The following is a 21,624-nucleotide window of genomic DNA, read 5'->3' as shown; positions in this document are numbered from 1 at the left end:
GTCCCCACATTACATCCACAGTGGGGACAGAGCCTCACATGTCCCCACATTACATCCACAGTGGGGACAAAGCCTCCTATGTCCCCACATTACATCCACAGTGGGGACAGAGCCTCCTATGTCCCCACATTACATCCACAGTGGTGACAAAGCCTCCTATGTCCCCACATTACATCCACAGTGGTGACAAAGCCTCCTATGTCCCCACATTACATCCACAGTGGTGATAAAGTTTCACATGTCCCCACATCACATCCACAGTGGTGACAAAGCCTCCTATGTCCCACATTACATCCACAGTGGGGACAGAGCCTCACATGTCCCCACATTACATCCACAGTGGTGATAGAGCCTCACATGTCCCCACATCACATCCACATTAGTGATAGAGCCTCACATGTCCCCACATCACATCCACAGTGGTGATAAAGCTTCACATGTCCCCACATTACATCCACAGTGGTGATAAAGCTTCACATGTCCCCACATCACATCCACATTAGTGATAGAGCCTCACATGTCCCCACATCACATCCACAGTGGGGACAGAGCTTCCCATGTCCCCCACATCACATCCACAGTGGGGACAGAGCCTCACATCTCCCCACATCACATCCACAGTGGGGACAGAGCCTCACATGTCCTCACATCACATCCACAGTGGTGATAGAGCTTCACATGTCCCCACATTACATCCACAGTGGTGACAAAGCCTCCCATGTCCCCACATCACATCCACAGTGGTGACAGAGCCTCACATGTCCTCACATCACATCCACAGTGGGGACAGAGCATCACATCTCCCCACATCACATCCACAGTGGGGACAGAGCCTCACATGTCCTCACATCACATCCACAGTGGTGATAGAGCTTCACATGTCCCCACATCACATCCACAGTGGTGATAGAGCTTCACATGTCCCCACATCACATCCACAGTGGTGACAAAGCCTCCCATGTCCCCACATTACATCCACAGTGGGGACAGAGCATCACATCTCCCCACATCACATCCACAGTGGGGACAGAGCCTCACATGTCCTCACATCACATCCACAGTGGGGACAGAGCATCACATCTCCCCACATCACATCCACAGTGGGGACAGAGCCTCACATGTCCTCACATCACATCCACAGTGGTGATAGAGCTTCACATGTCCCCACATCACATCCACAGTGGTGATAGAGCTTCACATGTCCTCACATCACATCCACAGTGGTGATAGAGCTTCACATGTCCCCACATCACATCCACAGTGGTGACAAAGCCTCCCATGTCCCCACATTACATCCACAGTGGGGACAGAGCCTCACATGTCCCCACATTACATCCACAGTGGGGACAAAGCCTCCTATGTCCCCACATTACATCCACAGTGGGGACAGAGCCTCCTATGTCCCCACATTACATCCACAGTGGTGACAAAGCCTCCTATGTCCCCACATTACATCCACAGTGGTGACAAAGCCTCCTATGTCCCCACATTACATCCACAGTGGTGATAAAGTTTCACATGTCCCCACATCACATCCACAGTGGTGACAAAGCCTCCTATGTCCCACATTACATCCACAGTGGGGACAGAGCCTCACATGTCCCCACATTACATCCACAGTGGTGATAGAGCCTCACATGTCCCCACATCACATCCACATTAGTGATAGAGCCTCACATGTCCCCACATCACATCCACAGTGGTGATAAAGCTTCCCATGTCCCCACATCACATCCACAGTGGGGACAAAGCCTCACATGTCCTCACATCACATCCACAGAGGGGACAGAGCATCACATCTCCCCACATCACATCCACAGTGGGGACAGAGCCTCACATGTCCTCACATCACATCCACAGTGGGGACAGAGCATCACATCTCCCCACATCACATCCACAGTGGGGACAGAGCCTCACATGTCCTCACATCACATCCACAGTGGTGATAGAGCTTCACATGTCCCCACATCACATCCACAGTGGTGATAGAGCTTCACATGTCCTCACATCACATCCACAGTGGTGATAGAGCTTCACATGTCCCCACATCACATCCACAGTGGTGACAAAGCCTCCCATGTCCCCACATTACATCCACAGTGGGGACAGAGCCTCACATGTCCCCACATTACATCCACAGTGGGGACAAAGCCTCCTATGTCCCCACATTACATCCACAGTGGGGACAGAGCCTCCTATGTCCCCACATTACATCCACAGTGGTGACAAAGCCTCCTATGTCCCCACATTACATCCACAGTGGTGACAAAGCCTCCTATGTCCCCACATTACATCCACAGTGGTGATAAAGTTTCACATGTCCCCACATCACATCCACAGTGGTGACAAAGCCTCCTATGTCCCACATTACATCCACAGTGGGGACAGAGCCTCACATGTCCCCACATTACATCCACAGTGGTGATAGAGCCTCACATGTCCCCACATCACATCCACATTAGTGATAGAGCCTCACATGTCCCCACATCACATCCACAGTGGTGATAAAGCTTCACATGTCCCCACATTACATCCACAGTGGTGATAAAGCTTCACATGTCCCCACATCACATCCACATTAGTGATAGAGCCTCACATGTCCCCACATCACATCCACAGTGGGGACAGAGCTTCCCATGTCCCCCACATCACATCCACAGTGGGGACAGAGCCTCACATCTCCCCACATCACATCCACAGTGGGGACAGAGCCTCACATGTCCTCACATCACATCCACAGTGGTGATAGAGCTTCACATGTCCCCACATTACATCCACAGTGGTGACAAAGCCTCCCATGTCCCCACATCACATCCACAGTGGGGACAGAGCATCACATGTCCCCACATCACATCCACAGTGGTGACAAAGCCTCCCATGTCCCCACATTACATCCACAGTGGGGACAGAGCCTCACATGTCCCCACATTACATCCACAGTGGGGACAGAGCTTCCCATGTCCCCCACATCACATCCACAGTGGGGACAGAGCTTCCCATGTCCAGACATCACATCCACAGTGGTGACAAAGCCTCCAAAGCCTCCTATGTCCCCACATTACATCCACAGTGGGGACAGAGCCTCACATGTCCCCACATTACATCCACAGTGGTGATAGAGCCTCACATGTCCCCACATTACATCCACAGTGGGGACAGAGCTTCACGTGTCCAGACATCACATCCACAGCGGTGACTGACAGAGCCTCACATGTCCCCACATTACATCCACAGTGGTGATAGAGCCTCACATGTCCTCACATCACATCCACAGTGGTGACAGAGCTTCACACGTCCCCACATCACATCCACAGTGGTGATAGAGCTTCACATGTCTCCACATCACATCCACAGTGGTGACAGAGCCTCACATGTCCTCATATCACATCCACAGTGGTGATAGAGCTTCACGTCCCCACATTACATCCACAGTGGTGACAGAGCTTCACATCTCCCCACATCACATCCACAGTGGGGACAGAGCCTCACATGTCCTCACATCACATCCACAGTGGGGACAGAGCCTCACATGTCCCCACATCACATCCACAGTGGGGACAGAGCTTCACGTGTCCAGACATCACATCCACAGCGGTGACTGACAGAGCCTCACATGTCCCCACATTACATCCACAGTGGTGATAGAGCTTCACATGTCTCCACATCATATTCACAGCGGTGATTGACAGAACTTTACATGTCCCCACATCACTACCACAGTAGTGACAGACCTTCACATGTCCCCTCATCATATTCACAGTGGTGACAGAACTTCATGTCCCTACACTACAACTGACATACGAGTACTGTAAAGAGCCTATAGTGATGTGTGTGTATATTCTACATGTATACTACTTTTATAGGGAGAGGAGAGACTGGGATTTAATACAATTTAATATACTTGAGTTTAGTCAGTGCAAATCATTTAAAGGGAACCTGTAACCTGAAAAAAATGCTATTAACCTGCAGATATGAGGTTAATCTGCATGCTAATAAAGTTCTGTACCTGCCCGGCGCTGGCACTTACAGCTCTGCTGCCTGGGGGAAATTAACTTTATTCCTCCCGGCAGCTTTCCAGTTTCAGGCACGGGGATGGTGCGGGCTCAGCCACCAGCACTAGATGCGGCTGTCTGTGGGAGGCTCTGTTACAGCCGCCACTCTCTATGCACAGAACAGCGAATGAAACCGCACCAGAGCCACCTCAATGATTGTAACCAGATTGATACTGGGACGAATAAAGTTAATTCATTTCCATCCAGCAGTGGAGCTCTATGTGCCTTCACTGGGCAGGTTCAGAACGCTATTAACCTGCATGTTAACCCCATATCTAGGTTAGTAGAGTTTCAGGCAACAAGTTCCCTTTAAAAAGGTAAAAAATGTGCGAGTGTCAGGACAATTTCATTTATTGCTGGCTAATATAACTGTAGTTTAAATTTCCAACCACAGATGAAAAGATGACTTTGCCATAATCCATTCATTTTTGTTCAATAGGTTGGCTTGTTCTAGCTGTGTAGTGTATTCTACAGTAAGGGCGATGCACATTAGTGTATTTGCTCACAAATGAGAGAATCGGGTCAGGTATACAAATCAGAGCTTGATCATAGCGTCATCTGATTCTCTCCATTCTGTCGAAATCTGACTGCACACAGATGTCAGCCGAGTGCAGTCTGGTGTTTTCCATGGACTCATTGATGTGTATGGCTGAGTATTGAATTAAACTAGGACATGGGGCAGCCCCATAGAATAACATCGGCCCGAGAGCCATGTGATGTTTTGTTGGATCGATAATACAGTAGTCTGCATGAACCCCAAGGGCGGAAGTATAAGCTCTAAATTCTGCCTCTCATGACCACTTTAGCAGTATTGAAAACAGAAAAGGGTCACCTTTTTGTGTCCTCAATGATCTGCTTCAACTCTAATGTAGTGTTATCTTTTGTGAGGACGGCTGGCAACCTCCATACAATGTCTTAGCCCCTGGGGAGCAAGTTCTCCAGTGACACAGAGCGCGGCATGGTCTGAGATCATCAAGTCCAATATTCTCCACATTTACAGCCCATTTGGCAAGATGTCACTTGTAAGGATATAGATATTTTCGGTAATCTGGGTTTCTAATTCTCCAAGCATCCTGCATATGGTCTCAAACACCCTAAAGGACAGGCCGGAGCGGGCCGCCCCCTCCCCCCCGCGGCTGAGTGAAGGCCTACATGACAGGGGTTAGGAGAGGAGGGGGTGGGCGTCTTTAGGCTAATTAGTAGGGGGAGGGTGGGCTAGTGGCAGGGGATATTGTAGAGGGTAGGGGGCGGGGGCTGATCAGTTCCCGCTCACCTTAGCGGAAGCATGGCCAGCGTGGACGCCGTGCTGGAGAGCCTGAGGGCTGCTGCAGCTTCTCGCCCTCAGGGTTGGCTGGAAGCGCAGGTGGCTCACCTGATGGATGGCGGCGGTGGAGGATCCTCAGCTGCGGTCCCCCCTTTGGATCGGCGTGCTCGGCGGACACGGCCCCCCGAGCGGCTGTCGCCGGATTCAGGACCACGTGCCCCCCGCAGGCGCAGGAGCCCCTCCCGGGACCCTCCAGGCCGGGCGCCGGTAAGAGCAGCGGCGAGGCGGCCCCGGCCTGGGAGGAATCCGACAGCCGGACGGGGCACAGCGGCGGTGGCTGGGCCCTCACCTCGTGGCGTGGTGGGGGCGGGGCCTAGACGCGCCGGACAACGCATGGGGCCTAGGGCTTCGGGAGGCCGCGGCGGTGATGCTCCTGCCGCGCGGCCTGCCTCGGCAACAGCGACAGGGTCTGGAGGAGCGGTAGTGGCCGGAGGATCGGGCGGCCTGAGGCTGGACGGCGCCGGGTCAGCCCCTGCAGCGGCGGCGGGGGGTCTCCCTGCTCCAGGGCCGGGGCCTGGGCAGTCTCCTGTGGCAGCAAGGAGCGTGGCGGGCAGCGGACAGCGGGCCCCTTATTCACCGGCGCGGACGGCTTCTGCCAGCTGGGCCCCGGATCGGGTGCCGCAGTTACCAGCGACTTTCCAGAACAGCGGTTCGGATAGCCAGCATCTTGGTTCATCGGTGGACGGTTCGTTGGCGGACTGGGCGGTTCGCGGACGTCAGGATACCAGCACTCCGGCTGGAGGGACCACAGCCCCCTTGCAGCCCGGTGAGTATGCGTCTGTGTCTCGTTTGTGTCATGCTGATGTGAGTTCGCCTGCAGTTGGTGGTGGTCAGGGAGCGATTAGCGGTTTAGCTGCGGCGGGTTTGGCAGGCGGCGGCGGAGTGGCGGGGGTCCGGGAGCTTTTAGCTGGCGTGCAGACATTGTTGGCAAGATTGGATGGCGGCGGAGGTCCGCAGGGTTTTTTGGGAGCGTGGTCGGGCCTGCAGGCGGTCCCGGTTAATGCAGCGGCGGTGCAGGTTGAGGTTTCGGAACCGGTTTCCGTCTCGGTGCAGACGGAGAAAGAGAAGGAGTGTAGGATCCATTTGGATGATAGGGCCCACGGAGAAGTGTACGTGTGTTTTGAGGGCCCGTTGGGGGCGCATCTGAAAAAAGAGGTTAGAGAAAAGATAAGCAAAGATGAATATGTGGAGATTTTTTCACTGCTCCCGCTGGAAAAATTTAACATTGATAAGGGGAAGAAGGATGATTCAAAAAAAGAGGAGGAGGAAAAACGGCGGTGGCGTTTAATTCCTCAGACCTTCGCCAATTGGCTTCAGGCGTTCGCTATCCTGGCCAGTGTTATTGGCGAGACGGCGCCCGAGAATTGCTCGGGTTTATTTTGTTACATGGATTCCATTAGTGAGTCTCATAGGGTGTATGGCGGTCAGGCTTGGCTTAGGTATGACGAGCAGTTCAGGCAGAGAAAAGCTGTTCGGCCGGCCATTAGATGGGACCAAAAAGATATTGGTCTTTGGTTGCGCGTAATGGCGCAGTATAAATTCGGTACCCCCTTTCATGGGGGGGCCGGTGCTTCCGGCCATGGTTCACAGCCAGGCGCTGCAAGTACCTCAGGTAATGCGGGACAGGCAGGCGGACAGAAATTGGGCGTCTGCTGGCAATTTAATGAGGGACAGTGCAAATTTGGAGTCAATTGTAAATTCAAGCACTTGTGTTCCCACTGTAGTGGTACCTCCCACGGAGCCGCAAAATGTTTTAAAAAAGGCAAGGCAAAGTCAGGATCAGTTAATTCTTATGGGGGAGACACCGGTGAAGGTGGAAAAGATGGTCCCTTATCTAAATAGATACCCGGATAGGGAAAAGGCGGCCTTATTGTTGTCAGGCTTTACGGAAGGTTTTGTTATTCCGGCTCCTTCCTTTGCGGTCCCCCTGGTTAGGAAAAATTTGCGTTCAGCCTTGTTGCATGCTGATGTGGTTTCTGAAAAATTACGGAAGGAGGTGGCGCTGGGTCGCATGGCGGGCCCGTTTGCTCAGGCTCCGTTTGAAGATTTAGTCGTTTCCCCTTTGGGTGTAGTCCCTAAAAAAGAGGAGGGAAAATTTCGCCTGATTCAGCATTTGTCGTACCCGAAGGGGAGATCGGTGAATGACGGCATTGATCCAGAGCTGTGTTCGGTGGTTTATGCATCGTTTGATGAGGCGGCTGTTTGGGTACAAAAATGCGGAAAAGGTGCTTTGCTAGCCAAGACGGACATAGAATCTGCTTTTCGCCTGTTGCCGGTTCATTCGTCTAGCGTTAGACTTCTTGGTTGTTTTTGGGAGGATCAATTTTTTGTAGATAGGTGTTTACCTATGGGCTGTTCGTTATCTTGTGCCCTGTTTGAGGCGTTCAGTTCCTTTTTGGAATGGGTAGTTCGAGAAGTTTCTGGTTGCGATTCGATTTTGCACTACTTAGACGATTTTTTATGTGTTGGCCCGGCCGGGTCTGACTGTTGTGCTAGGATTTTGAGGGCAATAGAATGGGTGGCTTTCCGTTTTGGCGTTCCGCTGGCCCCAGGTAAGACGGAGGGCCCGAGCACGTGTTTGTGTTTTTTAGGTATCGTCATTGATACAGTTCAGTGGGAGTTTCGGTTGCCAGAGGACAAAGTGACAGGCCTTCGTGATGAGGTGAGGCGGGTTGGTCGCCTGCGCAAGCTGCCTTTGCGAGAGTTGCAATCATTGCTAGGAAAACTCAATTTCGCTTGTCGTGTCATGCCGATGGGCAGAGTTTTTTCCAGGAGATTGGCTAGTGCTACTGCGGGAGTTAAGGCTCCTCACCATTTCATACGGTTGTCGGCTGAACACAAGGAGGATTTGGCGGTTTGGAGTGAGTTTTTGGAGACGTATAATGGCAGGTCCTTGTTTATCGAGAGCATAATTGACAACGAGTCGTTGGAGTTATTTACGGACGCAGCCGGTGGGTCTGGTTTCGGAGCTTACTTTCAAGGTCAATGGTGTGCGTCAAAATGGCCAGCAAGTTGGATTTCCTCCGGTCTGGTTAGTAACATTGCGTTGTTGGAAATTTTTCCTATTTTGGTAGCGGTGCATTTGTGGCAGGGGAATTTTCGAAATAGGCGAGTTCGTTTTCACTGTGATAACTTGGGGGTGGTTTGTGCGATTAACAGTTTGTCCGCGTCATCGCCCCCGGTGGTGCGTGTGTTAAGGCAATTGGTGTTGTTGTGTTTGTCTCTGAATGCACACGTAACGGCGTCGCATGTGCCGGGAGTTTGTAATTCCATCGCTGACTCTCTTTCTCGTTTACAGTTCGATCGTTTTCGGTCTTTGGCTCCGGAGGCTCAAGAGGTCGGGTTGGAGTGCCCTGCGGAACTTTGGCTAGTGGTATCCGGGACGCTGAGGCGTTGATAAAGGCGTCGTTGGCTCCTAGAACTTGGGAGGCTTATCAGGCGATTTGGAGGGAGTGGGAGGACTTGTTTTTGGCCGCACATTGTGGGTCGAGTCAGGAAGATCAGGTGGGGGTCCTGCTGTCATGGTTGAGTCGTGGGGCAGCTGTTGGATGGTCATCTTCTAAAGTGTCAAGAGTCTTGGCAGCTTTGGCCTTTGGTTTTAAGTTACGGGGCCTGCACGATATTACCAAGTCTTTTTTGGTGCAGCGAGCAGTGAAAGGTTTCAGGCGGAGGCCGGAGAAGAAGGATTCTAGGCGTCCGGTTTCCTTTAAATTATTAGAAAAGTTGGGCGAGGTTTTGCCATCTTTATGTTTTTCGGTTTTTGAGCTTTGTTTATTTCGGCTGGCTTTTTCCTTAGCCTTTTTCGGGGCTTTTCGAGTGGGCGAGTTAGTGTCGCCTAGTACACAGGTGTCAGGGGGAATTTTAGCCAGGGATGTGTTGTTGTCTGATGGTCACGTGGAACTGTGGTTACGGCGATCAAAATCGGATCAGGAGGGTCGGGGTAGCAGGATCTTGTTGGGCTCAGTCAATGGTTCGGCTATGTGTCCTGTTGCTTGTATGCGCCGCTTCTGGGGCCTTCAGCCTAGGCGCGATCGATCATTATTGTGCCATCAGGATGGGTCTTGGTTGTCTCGCTACCAATTCACAGCGGTTTTTAAAAGAGCAATTGCGTTATTGGGTCTAGATGGGGCCTGTTTTGCCCCACATTCCTTTCGGATAGGGGCCGCGACCGAGGCTGCGCTTGGGGGTCTCGGGTCGCCCGCCATTCGGCGGATAGGCAGGTGGCGATCAAGCAGGTTTCGTAGTTATGTGCGTCCACAGGGGATGGTTGATGGGGACATGTAAGAGTGTCGTTGAAGGTTCTGCGGTGGTGTGGGTTTTTTATTCTGAGTTTCTGTTTTTTGTTTTCCAGGTCACCAGTCATTACTGGTGTGGATTTTCGGTCACTCTTACGTCCATTGGGGAGCGTTGCGGGCCGATGTGCGGACGGAGGGCAGACAGCTCGGTTTTGATCGAGGCGTGGCAGTGATCCGGTGGCTCGGTTTTCGGGGGATGACATGGAATCGAGTGTTGCGCGAAATTCACAACGGCGTGAGTTTGGACAGAGCCCCGGATGTGTTGGTTTTACATGTTGGGGGTAACGATTTGGGGTCCCGGCCTTTTCGTGAGTTGGTAAAGGACATAAAGCAGGATTGCTTGAGGTTATGGGTATTGTACCCTGGTTTGAACATTGTCTGGTCTGATATTGTTCCACGGAAAAGGTGGAAGCATATGAGATCTCTGGAAAAAATTGACAAGGCCAGGATTAAAGTGAATAGGGCAGTGTCCGCCTTCATGGCTCGAAATGGGGGCGTGGCGGTGAGGCACTTCGAATTGGAAAAAAGCGAAGGGGAATATTGGTTGGCTGATGGCGTCCATTTGAATGCTGTGGGGATGGATTTTTGGACTCTGGGTCTTCAGGAAGGCATTGAAAGGGCCATAGCTTTTCGTTGTGGTGGGGTCTCGGGCCTTTAAGGTGGTCAAAGGCCTTTCGTTGTGGCGGCTGGGGGGAGTCCTTGGAGTTGGTGAAAATTGGTTTGGGGGGTCCATTGGCATATGGGTCCCCCCTTTGGAATTAATTGGTTTCGGATCTGGTGAATGGTGGTGGGGAGTTCCGGCAGGGGTGGTCGGATCTCCAGATTAGTACCGTGAACAGTGAACCCTCTTGGGGGTTTTTGGTGCTCCCGAGCCAGGGTTACAACGGCTGGGAGTAAAACATTGGTTAAGTTGTTGTTCACGGTATGGGTTATTAAATCACCAGATTCTTGGGGGCTCCAAGGACTTCTCCTAGTTTTTGAAGTGTTAATGTTTTTACATTTATTGTTAATGTTTGATGTTTAATAAAAGAGGCTGCTGTGGCCTATATTATTCCAACAAAATCATGTCTCTGTCATTAATTGGTAATGGGGGACGGGTGAACGGTGGGTTTTTGTTAACTTGGGGTATCAACAATTAGTTGGATTAAGGGGTATTAGTATTCCCAGAGAGCGCCTTCGACTATACCAAGGTCAAGGACAGGCCGGAGCGGGCCGCCCCCTCCCCCCCGCGGCTGAGTGAAGGCCTACATGACAGGGGTTAGGAGAGGAGGGGGTGGGCGTCTTTAGGCTAATTAGTAGGGGGAGGGTGGGCTAGTGGCAGGGGATATTGTAGAGGGTAGGGGGCGGGGGCTGATCAGTTCCCGCTCACCTTAGCGGAAGCATCCCTCCCTCCCGCCCTAATTTTCTGTATCTCTGGGAGTTACATCGCGGGGTGAGCGGGTAGTTATAGGAATATTTCATGTTATTTTAAGTTTGGGTCATTGTGGCCTTGGCGGCTGGGGGGAGTCCTTGGAGTTGGTGAAAATTGGTTTGGGGGGTCCATTGGCATATGGGTCCCCCCTTTGGAATTAATTGGTTTCGGATCTGGTGAATGGTGGTGGGGAGTTCCGGCAGGGGTGGTCGGATCTCCAGATTAGTACCGTGAACAGTGAACCCTCTTGGGGGTTTTTGGTGCTCCCGAGCCAGGGTTACAACGGCTGGGAGTAAAACATTGGTTAAGTTGTTGTTCACGGTATGGGTTATTAAATCACCAGATTCTTGGGGGCTCCAAGGACTTCTCCTAGTTTTTGAAGTGTTAATGTTTTTACATTTATTGTTAATGTTTGATGTTTAATAAAAGAGGCTGCTGTGGCCTATATTATTCCAACAAAATCATGTCTCTGTCATTAATTGGTAATGGGGGACGGGTGAACGGTGGGTTTTTGTTAACTTGGGGTATCAACAATTAGTTGGATTAAGGGGTATTAGTATTCCCAGAGAGCGCCTTCGACTATACCAAGGTCAAGACAATCCTATCACGGGAGCAAGAAAGGAGAATAACCTTTTCTATCCTCACTAGGAGAAAGAACTGTTTAGATCTTCTGTTGGTGTCAGGAAATTCTGGGAGTTGTAGTTTCAAAGCAGCTGGCGCATCGAAGGTTGCTGATCATCCCTGATCTAGATCCTTAACAATGCGACATCTGGCCACTGCTTACGGCAAACACAATCAGGTTTAGAGTGGATCCGATAGAGAGCGAGGATAATAGAAAGACTTAGGCCATCTTCCAACTGGGCAGATTTTGAAGCATATTTCACCCTTTGCAACAAGAAAAATTAATGGCTGAATAGGATGTAAATTACAGAACCCAGAAATGTCCACTAATTACAGTATATAACTGCGTGTGTTCCACTTTATACGTTGCTTACATCAGTCTTTAGCTGAAGCGGATGTCAGCTGATCGGTGGGGGCGCTGGACCCCCACCAATCTCATAATGATGACTTATCCTTGGGAGATGAAAGCAGGTTACTAGGATACAACACACAGACAAGAACAAGGCAGAAGTAACCAATTTAACACGGATATACAGTAAGGAGAGGGGAATTTTGTAGCAATTATTCAAATATTAGGATATTAAGAGCATTCAATATTAGCATAGGTGACAATCAACACACAATTAACACTTGCTGCAGTAATCCTCTTCGCTATCTACTTCAAAGTGCAACGATCACTACAATAAGAACGCCACTAAAATGGTTCTTCAACACGGTTCACCGCTGTTTCCCCCTAGGCTGCAAGTCCTATCAAAGTCAAGTAATGCTCTATGGGCCCTTCTCATACTGTCCGTCCCCTGTCCCATCTGCTGCACAGCACAAGTCCAAACCTTGTAGCGTACGTCAACATTGGAAGCAACTGCTCGGTTCACTCGAGCCTCCTGACCACTACAGCGGACATCTACTTCCCACTTGTATTCCGCACCTGGTCTTTGGTGCTTGACCTGTAACGGTTGTCTATTGGACCAGGATGGAGGAGTGCTGGGCTTCAGATCTTGAATGGCGCAGTCTGGTTCACGGGTCTTGACTGCCAACGTCTGTACCCCACTCACAGGTTCACAACGCCTGCTGGTCTAGCCCTCCAAGCAAATACCAGCGTCTTGGCCGTGGCGTTCCTCTCCGCACATGTCCTACTCGTTTCACTTATTGGCCCCAATCAGCTTCCCGCTTTGTCACTGCGACCTTTTAAAGTGGGGAGCAGATTCACAGATGTCCCCTGACCTGGCGCGCCTTCTAGACCCATCCTTCCCGAAACACTCTGCCCTTCTCTTGGCCCCATTTTAGCAGTAGACGGTGATTTTCAGTCATAAATACTGCACAACACTGGGGAATCTTATCTTCCACGTCACACCCTCTCACAGGGAGGCCATAGAGGTGTTGACCATGGACAAACTTTTCAATTTACAGAAGTTTCTACAACAAAATCTATCTTGTGTGAATCCTCCCCATTTTTTTTTTTTTTTTTAAGGAACGAAGAAAAGAAAGACAAAAAAATAAAGAAAATCATCCTAAGGCCGGGATCACACTTGCGAGTGTGATGCGAGAAACTCGCATGAATACCTGGCGGGACTCGGGACCAGAGCATTGAGCTGCATAGAAATACATGCAGCCGCACACTCCGGTCCCGAGTGCCGGTGGCAGTACCGGGGATTGATGCGCGAGTTTCTCCCCATCACACTCGCGAGTGCGACCCCGGCCTAAGGCTGGGTATGAGAGGGGGGAGTTGGAGAGTGGAAAATAAAACTAAAGTGATAATGCACCGGCTGGCACCCCAATTATAGAATCAGTTGTTCGGAACAGTTTGTTGAACACCTGGACATCAAACACGCTTTTCTGAACGAGCCCTAATTCTGGGGTCTACCCTCTCCAGATTTCCTCGCAAACCCATTAGGAATCCAAATCACAGTTAAAATGAGTAACATGCAAATTTTGATGTGGATTTGGTAGCAGATTCACTATAGATTTCACCAATGCTTTATTTAAAAGGCGTGAAATCCAATGCGGACTTACTTAGGGGTATGTGCACACAACGCCTTTTTCAAGCAGATTCCGTCTGAAAAAGCATTGCAGAAAACGAACACAGCGCACAGCAATGTTAAAAAGGCATTGCAGTGCACATGTTCAGCCTCTTGGCACTATAGTGAAAAACAGGATGGATGCTGGCAGCAGAGCAATCGTGAAAAATGACAGTGAAGCCGCTTCAGGAAAAAGATTGCCGGTGTTTTCCTGAATCAGCTAGCCTAAAAAAACATGGCGTCATGGCGACATGAAAACGTCATGCACACATACCCTGAATGTATATTCACATGGAGATTTTTTGGAGTCAGAAAAAAATCTGATGAGTTTTACAAGTGGAAAAACCTTCAGAAATGCTGTCTTTTTCTGTCTTATTTCCTTAATTGTTTTTAGAAGTTGTTTAGAAGAGAATTTTTAATTTTTTTTTGTATTTTCCATAGTGCTTTGCACTCTTGACTAGACAGTTCCAAACAGGAGCATGTCCCACTGTAAATTACAGATCTATTTTCTGCAGAGGTTTTCAAAAGGTCATCTGCAAAAATAACACAAAAAAAACTCAATGTGAACAAAATGCATTTTCATTGATATGAATAGGAAGAGTATTCAAAGAGGTTTTAATTGTTGATTTAGGAGCAGATCCAGTTAAAAAATCCTCCTAGAAAAACTGTGTAACTCTTGGAGGTATTCATACTGCGTTTGTTTTTTCTAGATTTTTAAGGAGCGAACACGAAACCTCTCACAAAAAAAAAAAAAAAAAGTCTTCCTACTTATTTCTATGGTAAAATGAGTTGCTGTTTCCATTTAGGCTTTTGAATATCTTTTAAACGCTTCAGACTTTCAAAAATGCCTGGATGAAGGAAAGAAAGTGTATGTCACTCCTGAAGGAAAATGCTCCAAACTAGGCACAGTCCAATTAAAAGGCTGCAAAAAAAAACAAACCTCAAGAATAAAAACCCAGCAAAAACACATGAAAAACTGTATAAAACGGTTTCAGGAAAATAAAAAACTCCATAAAGAACGAGCAATTCCTGAAGCAGTTCGCTAGAAGACTCGTGTTTTTTTTAACAGACTCAAAGATTCAGTGTGAACAAACCCTTAGGGTGAATTCCCACGACTTTATTGTAGGCCTCATTCAGACGTCCGTGTTGTATCTGGTTTTTTTTCATGGACACGACATGTACCCATTATAATCTATGAGACTATTTTCTGGCATCACAGATGAAACGGGCCAACACAAGTCTTTGGGCCTATATTTAACATTGCAAAGTACAGGAGATGGTTGGTAATTTATCACACCGTGAAAGCAGAACACGAACCAAACACAGATGACACCAGCCCCATTTTCCCACGTATGCGTTTAAACACGGACGTGTGAACGAGGCCTTACGGTAAGTTATGAGGCCGCAATGCCCACGGTCCTCCTGACCTGCACTCCCAGCCCCATTGGCATATATGAGGCTGTTAGTGGAGGTCCGGAGGCTATGGTTGGGCAGTGAGACGGAATATAATCACTTGTCGTGTTCAGGTGCATGCAAAGAACGACTAGACAAATGGATGTTTACTGGACAGAGTCCAATTTAGCAATATATTTTGGTTTTCTGTCTTTTTTTTTGGCTTGGCGTCCATCACAGCCTTCTTTCCTACCGTATGCGCTAAATGGAAGGAGAAAGCACAGGGTGAAAAAAAGCCCTCAAATGCAATACTCCAAAGGTCCAAATAGCTCCGGGTTTTTTAATGGGTTAAGGAGCACACATTTAGACACCTAGAATTTCAGTCCAACGTTGCTCTCCAAATCCCAATAAACCTTATTAATGCTGCGTCAATACCAATATTATGTAATACAAACATAATGTGTACCCAAAGAAATTCCGCTGGCTTCCCGGGGAATGCAGGGGAGCTGCCAAGAGCTTGTCATCTCTGGTACGCCAGCTGCTTCCCACCCAAGCACATCACTGAGTCAGGAGCCCAAGGTCAGGGGGCTGCTCTCGCCATTCATTTACAAGCTATTGTGACTAGGGAGGCTTCCAACAATCCCCTGTGCCTCCAGATTCAAGACCGGCAATTAAAAGAGGGAGTGGTGGCGGTCGCTGGTGAGGCCGCTGTTTTGTATGCAATGTTTTATAAAAATAAACCATATAGAAAACCCATCCCGGTACGTCCATACATCCACGGTATGGTGGGATGAAGGCTTCTCCATCACCCGCGTCCCCCTCCCATCTACACATATCTCCATTAGACCAGACAGGCAGGTGCACTGACAAAAAAAAAAACCCATTATCTATTAAAATTGCAACCTACCCATCGTCGTAGAGAAATGCAGACGTCAGCAATCGGCCAGTGCAGCAATAATGTCGGAGATCCGCCGTATGGAGAATCCCAGTGGCTTCAGCATAACTATTGTGGCTGACGCAGAGATGGGGGAATCACAGTACTAAAGCCATTTCCATGGCGGGGGGCTCCATTAACGAGAGACGCTGTAATCCCCGGTATAGGAGTGACGTACAGGAAAAACGAAGCCGCTAGAGGATAGACAGCAGATGTGTCATCATCAGGTGAGGAGGAAAGAAAAAAAAATCAGTTCTGGGTCATCGATTACATGGGGGTCCCCTCTAGGGTTCCTCGGTCTGCATTCAGATCATCTTTTACCTTTGGATGCTGGTACGAAAAGACTGCAGCAGCCTATGCAAAGCATTGTGGGATAGGGATGCAGCAGTCAGGAGAGAGGAGATTCGCTGTTTCCCACCCTTCCAGCATCAATCAGCTGAGTGAGGGAGATGGGTGGGCTAGCCAGGGACGGGGAGGGGGCCATTACAGGATTAGCACAAGGAACAATACCCACACAAGTTCTCCTAAAGGAACACATTTTTAAAAGCTACAAGCTACACAAAGAAAGCTAAAAAAAAAAGGACTAAAACCGTCCAGGGGCAGCAGGTCACTCACAGATGGCAAACTCGGAAACCACTAAGGCTACGTTCACACCAGGAGTTTTTGATGCTGCATATTTTCACTGTGTCAAGAACGCAGCGTCTTACAATTCCAGCAAAGTGGATGGGATTTAGGCTATGTGCACACGTTGCGGATTAGGCTTAGGAATTTCTGGTGCGGATTCTGCCTCTCCTGGCAGAAAACGCAGCTGCGGATTTGTCGCGTTCTTTGTGCGGTTCCGCAGCGTTTTTTGTGCGTTTTTGCTGCGGTTTTCTTGCGGATATGCTGCGTTTTTTTACCCCTACGGTTTTCTGTAATGGAATGGGTACAAAAAAGCTGCAGATTCACAAAAAAGAAGTACTTCTTTTAAACCGCAGCGTTTCCGCAGCGGATTTTCCGCAAAGTGTGCACACCATTTTTTTTTCTCATTGATTTACATTGTACTGTAAATCGATTGCGGATCTGCAGCGTTTCTTCACCACAAAAAACGCTGCGGATCCGCAGAGAATCCGCAACATGTGCACATAGCCTTATAGAAATCTCCTGCGCTTCTTAATGCAGCATAAACTGCCCGCAGTGCGCGTTTCATATCCGCAGCATGTCAATTTCTCCTGCGGGTGCACAGTTTTCTGTGATTTTCCCCATAGACTTGCATTAGATACAGAAACTCCACAGGTAAAAAACGCAAAAACGCACATGCCTTTTTAGAACGTTCCCGAGGATGAAACACATCAAAAAAGTTTGTAATCCACACATAAGGCTACTTTCACACTTCCTTCTTTTTTCCTCCGTCGCAATCCGTTGTTATGGGCAAAAAACGGATCCTGCAAATGTGCTTGCAGGATGCGTTTTTTGCCCATAGACTTGTATTAGCGACGGATGGGCAAACGTCGCATCCGTCGTGCGACGGATGCGTCGTGTTTTGTAACTTTTTTTGTGTGACGTGTCTGCCATTTTCAAACGCGCATGCGCGCCCGAAACTCCGCCCCCTCCTCCCCGCTCATCACAATGGGCAGCGGATGCGTTTTAAAACTGCATCCGCTGCCCACATTGTGCTAAATTTAGCACAACGTCCGTCGGGCCAACGGTTTGTGACGGCCCCGTACCGACGGAAGTGTGAAAGTAGCCTAAGAGTACGTGTCCACAATCAGTGTTTTGAACGCAATGTATTTTCACTGCAACCTAAAAGCTGCGTTCTAATTACCACACTTGTGATTAGGTACATGCAGATTACGGGATGTGATGACACTATATTGTACAAAATACACAGCGTCTCCGCTACAGAAACTGACATGCCGCGGCTCATAAACCCGCACCATGGGCGAGGTTATGCAGCGTTAAGTAGAAGCACAGTGGGCGTGGGATCTCTATAACTCCACTGTGCTTGTAATATAGAACGCAGCGAAAATACGCTGCTATTCCTGATCGTGGGCATGTACGCTAAGTATATCAATAAAGATTTGTCAAAGCCAAATACCAGGAAGTATCAAAAACAAAGCAGCTTTATTTAAAGAATGACATAACAACAAGAGACAAAAACATGATAAAAACGCATAGTAAAGAAAAGCACACAACGCCAATAGTAACCTACCCATATTCCGGTGTATAAGACGACTTTTTGACCCCTAAAAATTGTCCCAAAAGTCAGGGGTCGTCTTATACGCCGGGTATGGCGTGTGCAGGGAGCGATCCTGCATGTCGGCGTGTGGTTCCCAGGGTCTGGAGGAGAGGAGACTCTCCTTCAAGCCCTGGGATCCATATTCATGTAAAAAATAAAGAATAAAAATAAAAAAACATGGATATACTCACCCTCGGACGGCCCCTGGCTCACAGCGCTGCTAGCGTCTGCCTCCGTTCCTAAGAATGCAGTGAGTGAAGGACCTTCGATGACGTCGCGGTCAAGGTCCTTCACTCACTGCATTCCTTAGGAACGGAGGCAGACGCTAGCAGCGCTGTGAGCCAGGGGCCGTCCGAGGGTGAGTATATCCATGTTTTTTTTATTTTTATTCTTTATTTTTTACATGAATATGGATCCCAGGGCCTGAAGGAGAGTCTCCTCTCCTCCTTGGGATATGCCCGCCGTATAAGACGGGGGTCATCTTATACGCCCAGTCATCTTATATCTTTAGTGGAAAATTTGGATGCGTGACCCGATTCTAAAATCAGATTGACTCTGGCCACAACACAGGCTGGGCAGACAAGGATCGCTGTATGCTGCTGTACACTGCAGAACAAGGAAAGTGGATGGGGTTGCATTGCGACTTGTATGGTACGGCGACCAGTTAGTTGCAAAAAGTCAGAACCAGTTGGAGCTTTTGTGACTTGCTTGTCGCTGTTGTGCCTGTGGGTCGTACTGTGACCCCTATTCAGCAGCTTGATACAAATGATTCAGGCTACGTGCCCACATTGCGCATTCGTGTGCGGATTTTTCCACACCGTTTTTGAAAAATCCGCAGGTAAAACGCACTGCATTTTACCAGCGGATTTACAACGTTTTTTTGTGTGCGGATTTCACCTGCGGATTTACACCTGCAGATTCCTATTGAGGAGCAGGTGTAAAACGCTGCAGAATCCGCACACAGAATTGACATGCTGCGGAAAATAAACCGCAGCGTTTCCGTGCAGTATTTTCCGCAGCAGGGGCACAGTGGATTTGGTTTTCCATAGGTTTACATGGTACCCTCAAGATGTACAGCTATATATATGTTATATATATCTTCACAGCTGTTATAAAAGGAATATATTCTCATATCTTCCTTCGATGGCCATAAGGTGATGTTCACCCAGAGATTGGTGCTTATTCATTCCTGGATAATAAAGTGAGGGTGAATGGCAGATATATGTATAGCACTTGTAAACTTACCAATACATATGACAACGTCAATGCCATGACGAAAATAAAATCCTTCACATAAATATCTAAACATTTATATAGTTAATTAAAAATACTCGTATATATATGAAATTGATTTGTAGTGATTAATTTCAGTGCAATTATTTACAGTACATCTGAAGCAGAATCTAAAGGGCCGTGCTGCTAATGACTTATTAATTGGAGAGTTCATGAATAAGATGTTTACACAGCAGAATTTATTCATTAGATACCCCAAGACATCCACAATAATGTGTGCCAGGTGGAAAAAACGACATTGAAACAAAATGGTGATAGGCAGCCCACACACCTGCAATACAGGCCAGCCAACAGCTCATCCTGCAGACTCCCAATACACGCACACTCGGATTGCCTGAGCATGCACACGCTTAAATAGGGTGATGAGGGTAAGTTTCTGCCAAGCCTTGTCAGCAGAATATTTCCATCAGAACAGTTCAACATGTCCAGTCCTTCCTTCTTCCAACATGACTGGTGGGGAGTACGGCGAGGCTCCCGTACATAAATGATAATTGGCTGGTTCCAATTTTGTTGGTTATATGATTATGGCGTTTAGGGTCGGGCTACGTAGCAAAATTGCAGATCTAATGATTTCCTCTGGGGCTGTATTGTGTCCTGCACCTGCGACACAGATGTGTCAAAAGTAACACGTAACTCACGTAGACTTCGATGCAGTGCACTTGTGACGGTGGCTTGCGTGTGACTTATCTGTGATGTGACCATTGGTTTACAGCAAATCACAACTCTAGTACAAGTTGTTGCACAGATGTAATTGTTCGTGTGACACGTGTTGTAGTGGAGCCCTAAACTAATGAAAAAGCAGCCAAGAGTAAAGAATGAGTCAAAGCGAACCTGTCATCAGGATTTTGCTAAGTAAACCACAGGCAGGGTCAGGTTGCCGATGCTCCCGCATGACAGGATCGGAGCACAGCTGCGGCGGAGACTGAGAAATGAATTTCTCCATCTCCTCTGCTGCCGGCGTCAGTGGGAATCGCACTGCACTCAGGTGATATCCGACTGCAGTGCGATGTTACACAAGTACCCATAGACTTATAACGGTGCGTGCGATCTGAATTTGGCATCCTGAAATTTTTTTTCCCCTGTTCGAACGTGATTCAATCGGAGCAGGAAGAAAAAACGCCATTGAGAATAGAACTATAGGATTAAATTGGTATGAATGCAATCCACTTTTTAATTGCAAATGTGAGCGAACCCTAAGGCCGGCGTCACACTGGCGTATTGCATCGGATGCGATATGCTAATGACACTCGGCTCCTGCTCGCAGAAGAGAAGGAGCCGAGTGTTATGCGTCTGTGCTCCTATTCTCTTGCACAGGGAGGATCGGAGCACAGCTGCGGAGGAGGCGGAAAAATGAATTTCTCCATCTCCTCCATTGCTGGGGTCCGCTTATAACGCACATCACTCGGATGTGGCAGTGGTGCCATTTTGCTGTAGTTTAATTTTTTTTTTTTTGTTAAAGACCACAATATTAACTGCACAAGTATTTAAGATAGGTGGCAGCCCACAAGGATGAGCCAAAGAACCACATAAAGCCCTGTCCCACAGCATGAGCATATCATTAACTGAAGACTGCAAACAAAGATTTACCAACAACCACAAGATGGATTTCATCACCAGATATCATTTTAATCAGTATAATAGCGCCAACCTGACACTGTGTGTAGGTTACTGAGAACAATCCTGCTGACAAGTTCCCTTTAAGCAAAAAAAAATAAAAATCCTATACTGTCACTACAATGTTCCCCTTCTATAGTATTCAGATGCCATACATCATTCACATAACCACTGCAGCCAATCACACCATCTTATATGATTATCAGCTGATGCAGGAAATAAGGCTATGAACACATAGGAGGCCATTCACCAAAGTGTTTTTGCCAGCAAACTGGTGTAAACCACTTTTAAAACTGACTACATGTTTGCCCAATGCCGAATTGCACAAAGGTTCGGTGACTTTTGATGGTGATGCCTATTTAATGTAGGCATTATGTACACCTAAATTGCTACTAGTAGAATTTCTGGTGAGGAGCATGATAGCACGCATCACTGAGAAAATAATTAATTTTCAC

The 21,624-nt window shown here is 48.4% G+C and overlaps 1 protein-coding gene across 5 annotated transcripts in view; it reads right to left on the bottom strand.

The window, feature by feature from the left end:
* The window catches only part of TRIM2 (tripartite motif containing 2), a 202,125-nt gene that overhangs the window by 68,716 nt on the left and 111,785 nt on the right, over positions 1-21,624 (bottom strand). Inside the window, exons 1-2 of one of the 5 annotated variants that reach the window (XM_069744086.1) lie at positions 16,366-16,460; positions 16,018-16,238 (exon numbers count right to left, since the gene is read on the bottom strand). The exons of 3 other annotated variants lie outside the window; for them this stretch is intronic. The gene's annotated coding sequence lies outside the window, so the exon portion shown is untranslated. Of the gene's footprint in view, positions 1-16,017; positions 16,461-21,624 lie in introns of those variants that run through there. One more of the 5 variants, XM_069744085.1, reaches the window with a different exon arrangement.

Source organism: Ranitomeya imitator, chromosome 1 (assembly GCF_032444005.1).
Source record: "Ranitomeya imitator isolate aRanImi1 chromosome 1, aRanImi1.pri, whole genome shotgun sequence".
NCBI lineage: Eukaryota > Metazoa > Chordata > Amphibia > Anura > Dendrobatidae > Ranitomeya > Ranitomeya imitator.
This window is presented reverse-complemented; position numbering and strand designations above follow the sequence as displayed.